At 43.4% G+C, this 14,096-nt stretch overlaps 1 protein-coding gene across 3 annotated transcripts in view; it reads left to right on the top strand.

Moving 5' to 3' along the window:
* Window positions 1-1,563: 1,563 nt before the first annotated feature.
* MATN4 (matrilin 4) overlaps window positions 1,564-14,096 on the top strand; it is a 199,739-nt gene continuing 187,206 nt past the window's right edge. For all 3 annotated transcript variants that reach the window (XM_069243826.1, XM_069243828.1, XM_069243827.1), the window contains exons 1-2: window positions 1,564-1,692; window positions 1,817-1,912. The gene's annotated coding sequence lies outside the window, so the exon portion shown is untranslated. The remainder of the gene's footprint in view (window positions 1,693-1,816; window positions 1,913-14,096) is intronic.

Below are 14,096 nucleotides of genomic sequence, written 5' to 3'. Positions count from 1 at the left end.
TCTTAAGATCTGATATCACTTCTTGTGATGTCACTTCCTTAAAAGTCATGGGTTGTGATGCCACATGCTGTGATGTCACATGCCATGATGTCATATTGCCTAATTTGATTGGTCCCCCTACTTCTTTTTTTAGGACTTGTGGCTTGAGTAAGTAGGTATAGATGTTTAGTACCTAACTCCACACCTACATACTTTGACAATATATACCATCGGTGGCACCAGCAGTGGCCGTGAGTGTGGCCAGTGGTGTTAAGCAGTGATCATGCCACTAGAATCCTACTAATAGAGATTTAGGGTTTGGTACTTATGTGTTTTCATACAAATTGCTCACTGGTGTGGTAGGTAATCAACAGGCCTCCTGGCTGCACAAAGGTTGCAATATCAGGAGTTTAGCTCCTCGGGAAAGGCTTTGTTTTCTTCCAATGACAAGCCATATGTCACCCAGCACACACACAGCTAACTGATGCAGCAGCTGGCCCGTTCAGATGTAACAGTGCTCCCAGCCCTTCAAGAAGGGCGCCTCGAGCAAATCTCAAAAGCCACAGCAGATTCATATTGAAAAAAGGAGTGGGTTGAACAATACCTCTTTCAGTCTGTGACAGTCACTGCAGACATAGGTGCAGCTTTCGAAAGTGCAACAGGTGCAGTGGTAACGGAAACCATTGGCTTATGAGGTCCGCTTCACCTCAGTTAATAGCTGTTTTTTTGCTACCAAACCACAGATTGCGCGCCAAAGTTCCCTGCTTGCATTGTCGGTCAATGTGACCCTGCTACTAAACTGACCACTAAGAACTAGTGCATGATTAACAAAGTCTGCGTTGGGCCTAATGTCGGGGTTGCCACATTTGTAACCAGACGTATGATTCTTTATTGCGGCAAGCTCAGCATATTTCATGTAGTGTCTGCCATGGTCAATTTTTATGCGATATGTAGGACACCTGTGTAATTTAACAATTTTGCCCGAAGTGTTGACATTATGTATTGATTATTGTGCTGAAAGGACTGTCACGTGACTATGGCCCGAAGTAGTAGAGCTGGCATCTCAGATCGTATTTAGCATCACAGTACGGGTAAATCGCACGGCCCTGCTCTGAAGACAGAAAACCAAGATTTAACTCACTCTTTTGTGGTAAAGTGGGCCGAATGCCCAACTCCAATCTAGTCTTAAGTTCTTAAATATCACATTCAGTGATACATACAAATATGTTTTGGCAGATAATGAAAAATATCCCAAAGCCTAAGGTAACAATGAAACTAACAGCAGACACAAAACCTTATCTGTTTAAGGCCTCCAGTAGCCGCATAGCAATAGAAAGCGCTTTATAAAGGCTACGAGACAATACAATCCGAATTTTGCCCGCTGCAGCACAGAGTGCAGCGGTTCAGATAGTATTTTGAAAAGGAGCAACAAACTCAACATTTCACTGCATCGACTATGTCCACATTTCGCCTGCCCCTGCGATTTTGCCATAAAAGTCCCGAAGACTTTGTTCAGTGGGAAAACGATCTGCCAGTCTCTGCCGGCATAAGGGGAGTGGTTTTCCGTTCACACTTAGTTCTCAAGTTAAATACCTGCACACGCCGTGGAGTCTCTTTCCAGCCCAGCACTGGCTTCTTGCAGCACGCCGCAGACTAGCAGTTGAACAACAATTTACTTTAGAAGTCCTGCTTTTTTCCAACAACCTTTGAATGGTAACTTCAAATTATTTGTTGTGATGCACAGTGATCCCTTGTCTTCGTTCTAGATTTGAAACGAGACGTCTGTGATATATTGTTAGGTGAATAGCATATATTTTTTTATCCCCCTCCCCCTAAGGAAAACGCGCAGGAGCCACATTGCTGACAACCGTACCGATAGGGCTGGGCGTGCTGGTTCGGTCTACAGCTCCACGGACTTCTGGGCCTTGCCAAGGTGAGTGGGGGAAGCAACTGGAGCGACGGTGCAGGGAGTGAATGAGAAGGGGTCCCCGTCTATTGGAATAAAAAAGGCTTGGGGTTGCATAGGGCTCTTTGGCTGGAATAAGCCGAAGTAGCCACGTGCTCTAGCATTACTGTCACATGACAGATATTACGCTCAGCAGAACAGACACTGCCAAGCTTGCAATGCATGACCCAGATTTAGCAGTTTTAAAGACAGCTTCTCCTGGTGAGTCATAACGCCTGTAGTATGTGATGTACATGTAGTAGAAATAAAACAAGATAAGCAAGTCTAGAGAGTTACCACACCCTGCCTGAAACGCTTAGAAATAGTCTGCTTCTTCAGATGATGCAAATAAATTTGAGTTCTGAACTGCTGGGTTGAATTGTGTTTGTTTCATTGTCTTGACGGGGAGGAGAATCATGTTGGGATGTTAAAGTCTGTGTTGGGGACCTGGGATAGGAGTATGGGAGGTGTCGTGTGGGTATGACTGTTGGATGAGTTGGAATTGTGTCGGGCTGGATTGCATTGGGTTGGATTGCTTTGAGTTTGGTTTTGCATTGAATTATGATGGGGTGAGTTGCACTGTTTTTTAATGGGTTACATTTTTTGAAATGGGTTTGATTGTGGTGTGTTGGTTTTGGTTAGAATATCTTGAGTGGGTTGCTTTCTGTTGGGTTGCAATGAGTGCTGGTGATGTGGGTTGGACTGTGTTGGGTAGTTTGTAATGGAGTAGGTTTTGTTGTATTGGGGATAGGTTTTAGCTGGAGTGGGTTGAAGGTTTGAGGGATCGATTAGATTTTTTGGCGTTGGACTAGATTGCGTTATGTTTTTAGGTTGAACCGAATTGAGGTGGGTTGGACTTTGTTGCACTGGGTTGCATGGTGGATTATGCCTATTTTTTAAATTCAGAAATATAATGATGTCATTTTTACAAAACTTAATAGACAATGTAGTGGTTAATGAATCTATTGAGCATATAATAATGTACCTGCCTTAGGTAGTATATCAATTTTTTTTGTTTTTTCATGAGACAAATTGAAATCCTATGGGTAGTGGTACTTTAGATTAACCTACAAAATGTGCTGAACGATGCATTGATACATTGCTTTCTGAGAATAAACAGGTCCTTTACTAAAAGGTGTTAGCAGCTGAGAAGTGGACCTTATCAGAGAAACGAAAAAATACTATCTTCTGCAAATTGTAAAGTTGATTAGTGGGTGTCAATGTACAGATGTTATTAGAAGAGCGTGTGCCATAAAGGTAATCATCTTTTCCAATGGAGTGGCCATTGATCTGTTGCTAATGTGTATCCAACATTTCAGATTCTTAGATTCCTTTCCATTTTAACTCAGCGTGCATAGCTGCATGCTCAGGTCTCAACTTTGCCATCTCCTTTCAGGGGGTCCTTCTTCACCATTCCTTGCCTAATTCTAGACTCTAGTAGAAATAACAGTGCATGCTTTCAAAGCAGGAGCTCTCGATTCATGTTCACTGGAGCACTGTTAAATTCTGAGGGCCTTGCTCGCCTTTTCCAGCAGAACTAGCCATATAGTAGCAGCTGCTGGTGTTTTTCCTGCAAACCTTTGTGTCCCAGTGCTCCTCCTGCCCCATCAGGGCTGTGCTGCTCTTCTCACCGTTACACCACATAACCCTGCTGTGCTGCATTTCTCAGATTAGATTGTACTTGCATAGTGGGATTTCGCATTATTATAGTATTATTTGACATTGGTTAGATTTCCGCTCCTGAGGTGTGCAAAGTTTGACTGGCAGGAGTCCTTCCATCTCGAGTACTCTGTGCTCCGCTCATTAGATACAGAAACGTCTTCCGTTTGTAAGTCTTTGGATGACTGGCTCTAGGGAGGGTTCTATTATTCTAGTATCCGATTCTTAGGAAGGTAAAGCTGCGGGTAGCAGGATCTAGCTCTAGGGTGGTGACATCTGAAGGAGTGGAGCCTCTTCTCCTTACCTATCCAGTGCTCGACTCTCCGGAGTTAGTAGGTGATAGAGCTCAGTTAATTGGTGCCTAGTTGGATGGCGATAGACCGTTATGTGCCTTGCTGGCCTTACTGGCAGGGGTGGAGAAAGTCTCCAATCCTCGTCATGTACTGTTGGCTCTAGTCCTAAAGTTTTCGGTACTTGGCTCCTTGGAGCTGACACATTTCCAGTCAGTAAATTGTTCATGTCGCAGCTGGGTAGTGTTGGCTTGAGAGCAGCTGGGGATATAGTCAATACTGTGCCCAAGGGCTGAGTTAACAAGAGGCAGGAAGTCACGATACATAAAAATCCTACATGAACACTAGACGTTTATATTAATGTCAGCACACGCTTTCGTTGGGTGACCGGTATAAATCTATACCATTAGGTCACTATGATGCAGTCCAATGTTTTCGGTTTTTTAGTCAGTTTTAATATAGCGATTTATTGCAGGGGGTGATAAGGAAGTGAACCAAGACTACAACTCACAGAATGCATTTGGTCGTTAACTAGAATACATTGATTGTGCAAACGTGGCGTCATCTGCTATCCTAATGCCGTCCCGTATAGTATTCCGCTCACATATCATATATGAACGTTGGCGTCGTTATTCTGTCAAGAAATTTCCTTTAATCTTAAAAGTGTCAGGCAAGTAGTTTATTGCTGTGTTTATTTTGTCACAAGCAAAAACCATCAGGCTATTTGGTTGGTCAGTAAAAAAAAAAGTATACTCGATCCTTCTAAGTCTGGTAGCTGGTACTAAACGTTTAAAAGCGGTATTGTGGACTGACAAACCAATGGCTACTCAAAGTATGCGAAAGGTTGGAGGGGAGATGCCCTTTAGGGCAGGAAGATCGTGGCTGCTGGGAGGGAAACACGGCGGTTGCTATTTCAAGCAGCAGGAGGTTAACTAAACAGAAGCAAAATGTGTGCCTAATCATGTATCTACTGCAACTACTAAAATAAAAACCAATGCTGTTTGTAGGAAGTGAATGGTCCTTAAACATCATAGTTGCGTTCGAGAGAAGTTGCTGTTGGGAAAAAAGGTTACTATATCTGAAGTTTGCCAAGATAATGTATTTCTTAATTTATTTGCTTTTCTAAGAGGATTTTTGCCAGGTTCGCGTCTGAATTCCTACGCATTCTTTCATGTTATATTCAAGAAACACATTCACCGCACTCACGTTTTTAGTGATCTAAAAAAAAAAATCGGTATTTTGAAGGATCAAAATGGTGAAAAAAAGAGTACCCACGATAATGCACTGTAGGAAAGGAACATTCCTCTTAACCACGGAAGACATAATATTTTTTCAGCTTCAGCAGCTTCTGGTTTCAATTGTTATAGTCAGACCTTACGGGATCTGTTGAAGTCAGTGCCACAGCCAAGCCTGTGTCCAAGTCTTTTAGTTGCTGTCCTTGGTTAATTTGAGTGTGGTAATTGATCCCCCAGGTTTTTAGCAATGGTTTTAAGGAATTCAATGAGAGCCTTTGTTTCTCTTTTGGGAAGAAAGTGCCCAACAGAGCTGTCTTTGTTAACACTGAAACCCAGCTGGTCCTCCCATTGGGGGAAAGTCATACATTTGAGTCGCTGTAGGTGAGGTGGCCTTTGTGCAGACACCATGTAGCCATTTTAGTCATTTAACAGAGTGTCCTTCACAGCTTTTAGCAGCTTGACTGCTTTTTTTCAGGCAAAGAGCCAGCGAGTGGTTCGAGTACTCTGCTAAAATTAAAGCTGTTTTAATACGATTTGTTTTTCTAGAAATCCCCAATAAACAAGTAATGTTATACAAACGTGAGTGCAAGTGCATTCAGTATATGGAGGAAAGAGGGCATGATTTACTGAACACAACAATGCCAAACAAGCATTTGCAAAGCCAATAGGTCTCAACACTCCGAGAGCTATGGGCATTGTCGATGACGATGTCTCCTAGCCATCTCTTTTGAAGTGGAGTGGATGTATGTGGTTTGGAGTAGAATTATGTAGGTTGGATTGGAATTGCTTGTTGTGGAATTGTGTGGTGTGGAATTGTGTGGTGTTGACTGGAGTTAGGTGTAGTGGAATTACGTGCATGGTGTGCAGTGGAAAACTAGATAGTAATTATGTGGTACTGCGTGTACTAGAATTATGTGGATTGGTATGTGTCATGGAGTGTAATTATGTGGAGTGGTATTGTGTGTTGTGGGATGGCACGTAGTGGAGTGTAATCATGGGGTGTTGTGTTGAATTTTGTGGCATGATGTGGGATTTCGTGATGTGGATTGGATGTTTGTGGTGTGTAGAGGAATTGTAATGTGGAATGGAATTATGTGGCGTGGAATGGAAATGTGTAGAATTGAATTGTGTGGACTGGAACTGTGTGGCTTTGAGTAAAATTATGTCGAGGGGAATTATGTGGCATGTAGCTCGTTTTGGTGTCAAAATATTGGCTAGTATGCTTTTGGTGTTACTTTTTAGCATCAAACTCCGTTCTGTGACATTACTTTAGAACTCCTCACATTAAGACGCAAACATAGCACTTCTGTTGCCCTCTTCTCTCTGATCTGCCTTCATAATGTGCTTCTCTCACTAACCTGCTTGTACACGGATTCGGGCGCCCTGGCTAGACTTCCTTCTGACAGTTTTACGACCAGACAAAAGAGGAGAACGATGGTGCTTTTTAAAGTGAAAGAAATGCTGCATTTAAGAAACACGACCTCGCTAAAATTGATTTATTCAGTGCTTAAAATGAACCCAAACAAAATGTAACACACCACTACTTGTATTTTTTGGGCAAAAGAATCATGAGTATCACACTTAAATAAATGCTGTCATGCATGACATCACATCGTGAAATAACACCAGCCGAGCTGCTGCATAAGATTGAGGCATAGGCCAACATCCTCTCCTGTGCCCCAAAGTCATTGTGAACATTGTTTGCGAAGGCTCCACAGTACCCATATAGGGAACTCCCAGCAAAGAACCCTTCGTAGGTACTGGCTGTTTTGTCCCTTTTGCCTCTGACCTGTCTATAGTGCAGGCAGTCTTATCTTCCCACAAATTGTACTGCTGAATCACTGAGAACCAACCAGCTGAGCTGCCTAGCCTATCGGTCAAGTCCACATTATGAGATCCTTGCCAGGGTGCTATGTTTTTACTTTTATCCCCTTACATGCCTCCACTAGTCATCGGCCCACCTGTACCTACTTGGAGCCTAGAGCTGTTAGAAGTGTTGATGTCCCTGCTTTGGTTTTCTTTTTTTCTGGCTGCCTCTTTGGTAACATTTCAACAACCATCCTTCCCTGTTGATAACTCAAAACACGCGCCACTATGATACCCGCCAATTTCACCTACCCCAGAAGTGCCGTAATTGCTCTTTCACAGGAGAAATAACTGTAGCCATAGGCATCCCTTTGGTCAAGAATAGTAAAGCATCCCAATCCATTATGGTTACCACTTTGACATGCGTCTGGTCAGCATTGTTTGAAAACAACAAAAGTGAAGGACAAATAACACTAGATCTCCTAGGTCAAGAAAATTTAAAAATGATGATGTTTTGAACGTTATACGTATTAATCATTAAAAGGAAAACACCAAAAAGGCGATTTAATTGTTTTACATATCACTACATTTTATATATTTGGTAGATTACTAAAATTATCTGAAGACTTTAAAAAAAAAATATTTACAAAAAGGTTGCACATAAATTGCAAACTGAGTAAATTCATGTAGTAGATGAATAGTAAAAAAAAAAGCTTAAACAATTTATGCATGTTCAGAAACTGCTATGTGGACGATTATCTATTTTCATTGTATTTACTTCCACTACTTTAAAAATGGCCACCGAATGTCTAGACAAAATGGTGCTGGTGTTGAAGAGCGACCGAAGCGTAATCGTTTGATTGACTTCTTTATTGCAGGTTGCTGGTGTTCTGTCTTATGGGTTAGAACGCAGGTTTCGTGGGATACGGGCAGAGCTGATCCGGGGTCTCATTTGGAATTGTTGGTACGCAGTACATATGCGAAAGCGGGAACTTCAGTACAGATGTGAAAGTGGGAGCATTTCACATGTATAGCACATATGCGCTGCAATAGCATAGCAAGGCTGCTATCGGCCCTTGTGGAAGCAAGGAAAACGGCCCCTTTGATTGCTTTGAACACACCAGCGCTCCTAATATGTGGCGGACAGGTCAAGCATTAAAAAAAAAAAGTAGTCCTGAAATTGTTGAAGATGGCTGCTGCGTATGCTTAAAAAGTCATTGGATGGTGCACTCGAGGAATGCTAAGCACCGGAAGAGGCATGGCATATACATACCCTTGACAAATGGGAATAACTAAAAATGGAGCGACAAGGGTGCCAGCAAATGGGAAGCAGATGGACAGGCTATAAGCCCATAAGTAGATACAGCATGCCTCGGTTCAAGACAGCGCATGCATGCTCTCTAGAGCCGAGACCTATAAGGACCTTTACCTCATCCACAGCAATATTTCAGTACCACAAATATACCTCTCCCCCAAGGCTGGCATCTCCTTACTGTCATTGCATTTCACCTCAGGTTTGCAGCACGCATCTCTCCCAGCATCACCTTCTATACGGACAGTGAAAGCCATCACATGCAAGCTTCAGCTTTTTGTTATAGTCTCCATCACAGGCAGGAATACACTCAATCCTGTCCAGGCTGGCATCCCCTTCATACACCCACTCACATACTCTGATAGCACTTCCTTGCTCTACCTCTTACCTTAGCTAGCATCTCTCGTGCCCTCATTCTCATCCCATGTAGACCCCGAATCTCCTACATAAGCTTCCAGTCTGGTATCCCAACAGTGCTCCATAACTATACCCAAAGTAAGCCTTACTTAAAACTGTGATACAGTAACTACCTTCCTCCTTTAGCAAAATAAATGCAGTATTTGTGAAGCACGGCAAATCACCCCTGAGGATCTCAAGGCACTGAACTGTGGACGTGGGAGATTTAGGGCCATATGTATGAACACTTTTTCCCATAGACACAGAATGGGTAAAAACTTTTGCTACATCTGACCCTAAGTGATTTTCCCAGAATCACAGAATGTTGAGCCGGCAACTGAGACTTGATCCTGGTTCACCTAACTCTGAAGTCGGTAGCTCAAGCAGTTATTCCAATAGTGAAGCACTTGTAGATAACATAGCTATGATACTATTACATATTAAGCTAGATAAATAAAACAGAGACCCATAAGCATCTATTCAAATAAATTATGTGAAAACTATGCATGTATATTCATGTCTATTCATGTGAAGCACACACACACATATATATATATATATATATATATATATATATATATATATATATATCACACACAGAAGTCTCGGAATGCAGGAACTCCACACAGCGGTCCTGGATGGGCTCCGAGAGGCCCAAATAAATCTTCCAACACTCCTTCAAATAACAGGAGACCCAGGACACCTCCAAGGTGCAAATCAATTTATTTCAGCACACTGAAATAAATTGATTTGCACCTTGGAGGTGTCCTGGGTCTCCTGTTATTTGAAGGAGTGTTGGAAGATATATATATATATATATATATATATATATAAAACATAGTGGCAATCGCCACTACGTAGTTATAGCTAGGACCTAGTTTCTATAGAAAAAATGTTTTCTGATTTACCTATATCTTTGGTGAGGGTTGATGAATCTTCACAACATTTTCCCAAAAAACCTTTATGCTCACTTCAGCTGCTGTCTGGAAAGTTACAGGGTGATCCGTCAAGCAAGGGCTGAGAAAAAAGGTGGGTCCCAAATGTTTCCATAGGGATTTTGAACAGCGATAGTGCCGAAACCACTGGACGGAATTACACCAAATTTGGCAGAAAGGTAGCTCTTGGTCTAGAAAGAGGCCTTTTGTTATTTGGTGTCAATTCATTCAGTAGTTTTAGAGAAAGGGCCTAAGGTGACTATATTTCACGACCTCAACATTCACTGCTAATTACCCCACAAATGACAGCACTCATGACATCTATGATAATATCAATGTAATATTTGCAGTAACATTTTTGACAAAACAACTGTGCATGGCAAACCTACCAAAATGTGCATGCTAGGGGTTTGAGTTATAGGTACTTTAGGGCACGAGTAATGGTAACTTGACATAACTCTAACTATAACTAGTGAATTTTTATGGTGTGGTACGTTTAAAGTGGGATCCTAACTATAACGTCCCTGTACCCTTTGTTTTCTTAAGTGAAAAAATAAAATAAAAAATATATATATATATGTAATATACACATTTTTTAGCATAATTGTTATACATATTTGAACAAAGCAATACAAATATCTAAATACATACATTTAACCAAATTATAAATGTTTATATACACAGGTTTATGCTGTACATTAATGTTTGAGTATGGTGATTATGAAGGAAAGAGACAACTCTTGAGTAGGCTTCTGAAGATTAGATAGTTATCCATGGATCTTATGTTTTGGGGTAATGAGTTATATAGATTGGCTGCTTGGACATAAAAAGATGTACCACCTATGTTTTTATTTTCTTGTATGGTGGGATTGTGAGGCGAGGTGAGGTGCTACTCTGGAACGGAGGTTCCTTTGTTGAATGTATTTAGTCATTTTATTCCTGATGAAAAGCGGTCCAATTCCATGTATTGCTCTGTGGGTTGTACAAAGCAGCTTGAAGGTGGATCTTCTGGCAACCTGTAACCAATGTAGGGCTCTCAAGGCAGGGGAGATGTGGGCTTGTGACTTTACACGTAGGAGTAGTCCAGCAGGAGAGTTCTGAATCTGTTGTAGTCATTTCATTGTTGATAAAGATGATCCATGGTAGAGGCCACTGGGGTAATTAAGTTTAGACAGTACAAGAGAGATAGTAGCCTGGAGCTTGTGTGGAAATCCCAGGTAGAGGAAGATGTGTCACAGAGTTTTTATAGTAATGATGTTTGATCTTGCTAATTTGCCCATTTTGGCATTCATTGATAGCTTGGAGGCCATGGTAATTCCAAGGTTTCTTATTTCCCTATATACTTTAGGAGATGGTCCTAGACCATCAAGCCAAGCACAGAGTGGGTCATAATGTTTCCTATTATTGCATGTTAATATTTCAGTTTTGGAAGCATTCAGTTTGAAATGGCTCAATGTAATGCACTAATGAATGGCTCTGAGGTAACTGAAGATTTTTGAATTTCCAATGTCTTTCTGGGTTCCCAGTTTAAGGAGTATTTGTGTGTCATCTGTATAGTTATAGTATGTGAGGTGAAATTCATTGACTATTGTCAGTACTGACCTCATGTAGTTGTTGAAAAGCATGGGTGAGATGATAGAGCCTTGAGGGACCCCTGCTTTTGTGAAGTACAGTTTGGATGAGAAAGGGAGGAGTATAGATGACATTTGTTATGTTTTGAAGGTAGGAAGTTATCCACTCAAGAGCAGTCCCCTCTATGCCAGCTTCATACAGTCTTTGTATTAGAGGTCCAAGAGAATTAGTGCTGTGACCCAGTTGTGGTCTACTGTGTTTGTAAGGTCATCACAGATGGAAATGAGGGCAGATTCTGTGCCTCTTCCTTGGCGGAGTCATGTCTGGTAGTTTGAAAGTATGGAGTTATCTTCCATGAAATGTGTCATCCGGGCAATTCTGGTCTTTCTATCCGTTTGCCCAGGAAAGGTCCATTTGTAATCGGCCTGTAATTTTTGGGGTCATGCTGGTCAAGGGTTTATTTTCGTTAATAATCGGCATACATATGCCTTTTTTTAGGTCTTCAGGAAAGATTCCTATAGTGAAATAATTATTCATGATTCTTCTTACTGGTGTGGCAAAAGAGGTAGTTAAAGAAGAATGTTCTTGAAGATTTGTGGTGGACAAGAGTCAGAAGGGCATACGACTGGTTTGCTTGCCTTGACCAGATCCATATATTCACTTTGTGATATTTGCTTGAAGGAATGCAGAGGTTAGGTTAGCCTACTCTTGGATGGGATTTTTGGAAATGGGTTGGTGCTAATGGGTTTCCTTTGTTCTAAATAGGAGTCCAACGTGCCTGCTTTGGTTGTGTAATGATTTGCCAGTTTGTCAGTATAGAAAGCTGGCATTTTATATAATGTCCCAACATGAGGTACACTGTGCAAAGAGTCCAATCAATCTCTAGTGGTATCACTGAGGCACAAATGACACCCCAAATGTTCTCTTTTTGGGTAGTGTGGTTGAGCAGTTAGGCATATCAGAGGCTAATGCTAAGTATGGAAGACACACACCCATACCGTAAGTGAGATAGAGAAATCCAACACCAATTTATAAAAATAACACATACTTTTATATAACTTTTAATACCAAGATCACTGGAATCAAGTGAGTACTTTTCTAGTTAGGGATTTTTTGAGTTTTGAAAAGGTGACAGTGCATTTTTCAGATGTGGTAATGTTATCCTATGGAGGAAGAACAAGCACTGCATACAGGTATAGAACAGTGACTTACAGGACCAATCTCCTGGACTTAGTGTAAGTATGGGATAAGTTCCAAGGCCACACGAGCAGGTCACCTTGGCGGCAATGGGCGGCCAAGTGTAGGGGTGCAGTTCAGCATCAGGTGCCCCATGCAAGTCAATGGGGATTGGTCTGGGTATAAAGTTGCTGCAGGGGTCGACTAGAAGTTCAGTCCAGGGGAACCCATGGGGGTCTAGGCCTTTGAGGTCCTCAAGCATGTGGGGACATTGTTGCTCCACTTCTCCTTGGGCTGTGGGGCATGGGTGCAGTGGTGTCTTCTGGCATCAGGTATGGGGGGTTCCTCAAGGTTGCAGGGCAGGCCTGCAGAAACCATCTGCAGGTGTGGACTTGGCATCCAGTCTGACCAAGCCAGAAGTAGGTTCAAGTCTCACAAAGCTGGGAGATGTGGGGACACCCTTGGTCCTCTTCTCCTCAGTCCAGGGAGGATGGGTGCAGAGGTGTCCCGAGGTGTCAGGGCTTTGTCTTCAGGTCAGACTCTGTTGTTGGGGGGAATCTACAGAAACAGGCTGCAGACACCTTCACGAAGTCCACAGTGGGCAAAGTCAAGGTGGGCTTCATCTCTGGAGGACCTGGGGACCATGCAGACATCATTGGGACACTTCAACGCGGGGTAGGCGGCTGGGTGCAGTGGTGATGTTCAGCATTGGGTTTTTGGCAGTCCCAGTCCTCTTAGTTCTTTCTTTGCTGCTTGCAGATGCAGGGAATCAGTGCCTCTGCTCCAAGGGTGTTCTTTGTGATTTGCAGAGCACAGACAGCTCCCTCTAGATGACCGCTTCCTGTGGCGAGTGGGCATCACCCTGTCCAGAGAGCCTAAAATCCAATAAACACAAGACAGCGGCATTTCCTTGGCTGTGTCCACTTCAGGCTCACCACCTTAAGGGTGTGTCCAGTCTAGAAATGTAACACGCCTCCTGCATATATAACTTTCCCACCTGTCCAGGTGCCAGTTTGGACGTCAATATCTCCCTCCGGGGAAGGCCAGTACTGCATACCAAAGGCAGTGGGCTTTGAGGTACTGGGTTTTTCAGAACCGGTACTGATCCGGTAACCCAGCGGTGCCAGGGTACACCCAAAGACCTCGGGTACTTTCCTGATTCAGACTACAGAAACTCAGAGTCTTCTAGGTGAAGTCAAAGATCGAATTTATTGGCTGCAACCAAGTAACAAGCGTCCTAGAAGTACAACAGCACGGTTTGTATGTTCTCAGGAGACTGTGGGGGTCATTCCAACCCTGGCGGTCAATGACCGCCGGGTTGGAGGACCGCGGGAGCACCGCCGACAGGCCGGCGGTGCTCCCAAGGGCATTCCGACCGCGGCGGTAAAGCCGCGGTCGGACCGGCAACACTGGCGGTCTCCTGCCAGTGTACCGCCGCACTTTGGAATCCTCCAAGGCGGCGCAGCTAGCTGCGCCGCCGAGGGGATTCCGACCCCCCTACCGCCATCCAGTTCCCGGCGGTCCGCCCGCCGGGAACCGGATGGCGGTAGGGGGGGTCGCGGGGCCCCCGTAAGAGGGCCCCTACAAGTATTTCACTGTCTGCTTGGCAGACAGTGAAATACGCGACGGGTGCAACAGCACCCGTCGCACCTTCCCACTCCGCCGGCTCGATTACGAGCCGGCATCCTCGTGGGAAGGGAGTTTTTCCCTGGGCTGGCAGGCGGTCTTTTGGCGACCGCCCGCCAGCCCAGGGAAAAACTTAGAATACCCTCCGCGGTCTTTCGACCGCGG

The sequence above is a fragment of the Pleurodeles waltl genome, chromosome 7, assembly GCF_031143425.1.
Source record: "Pleurodeles waltl isolate 20211129_DDA chromosome 7, aPleWal1.hap1.20221129, whole genome shotgun sequence".
NCBI classification, from domain to species: Eukaryota; Metazoa; Chordata; class Amphibia; order Caudata; family Salamandridae; genus Pleurodeles; species Pleurodeles waltl.
Note: the sequence above shows the minus strand (reverse complement) of the source record. Positions and strands in the feature narration are given on the sequence as shown.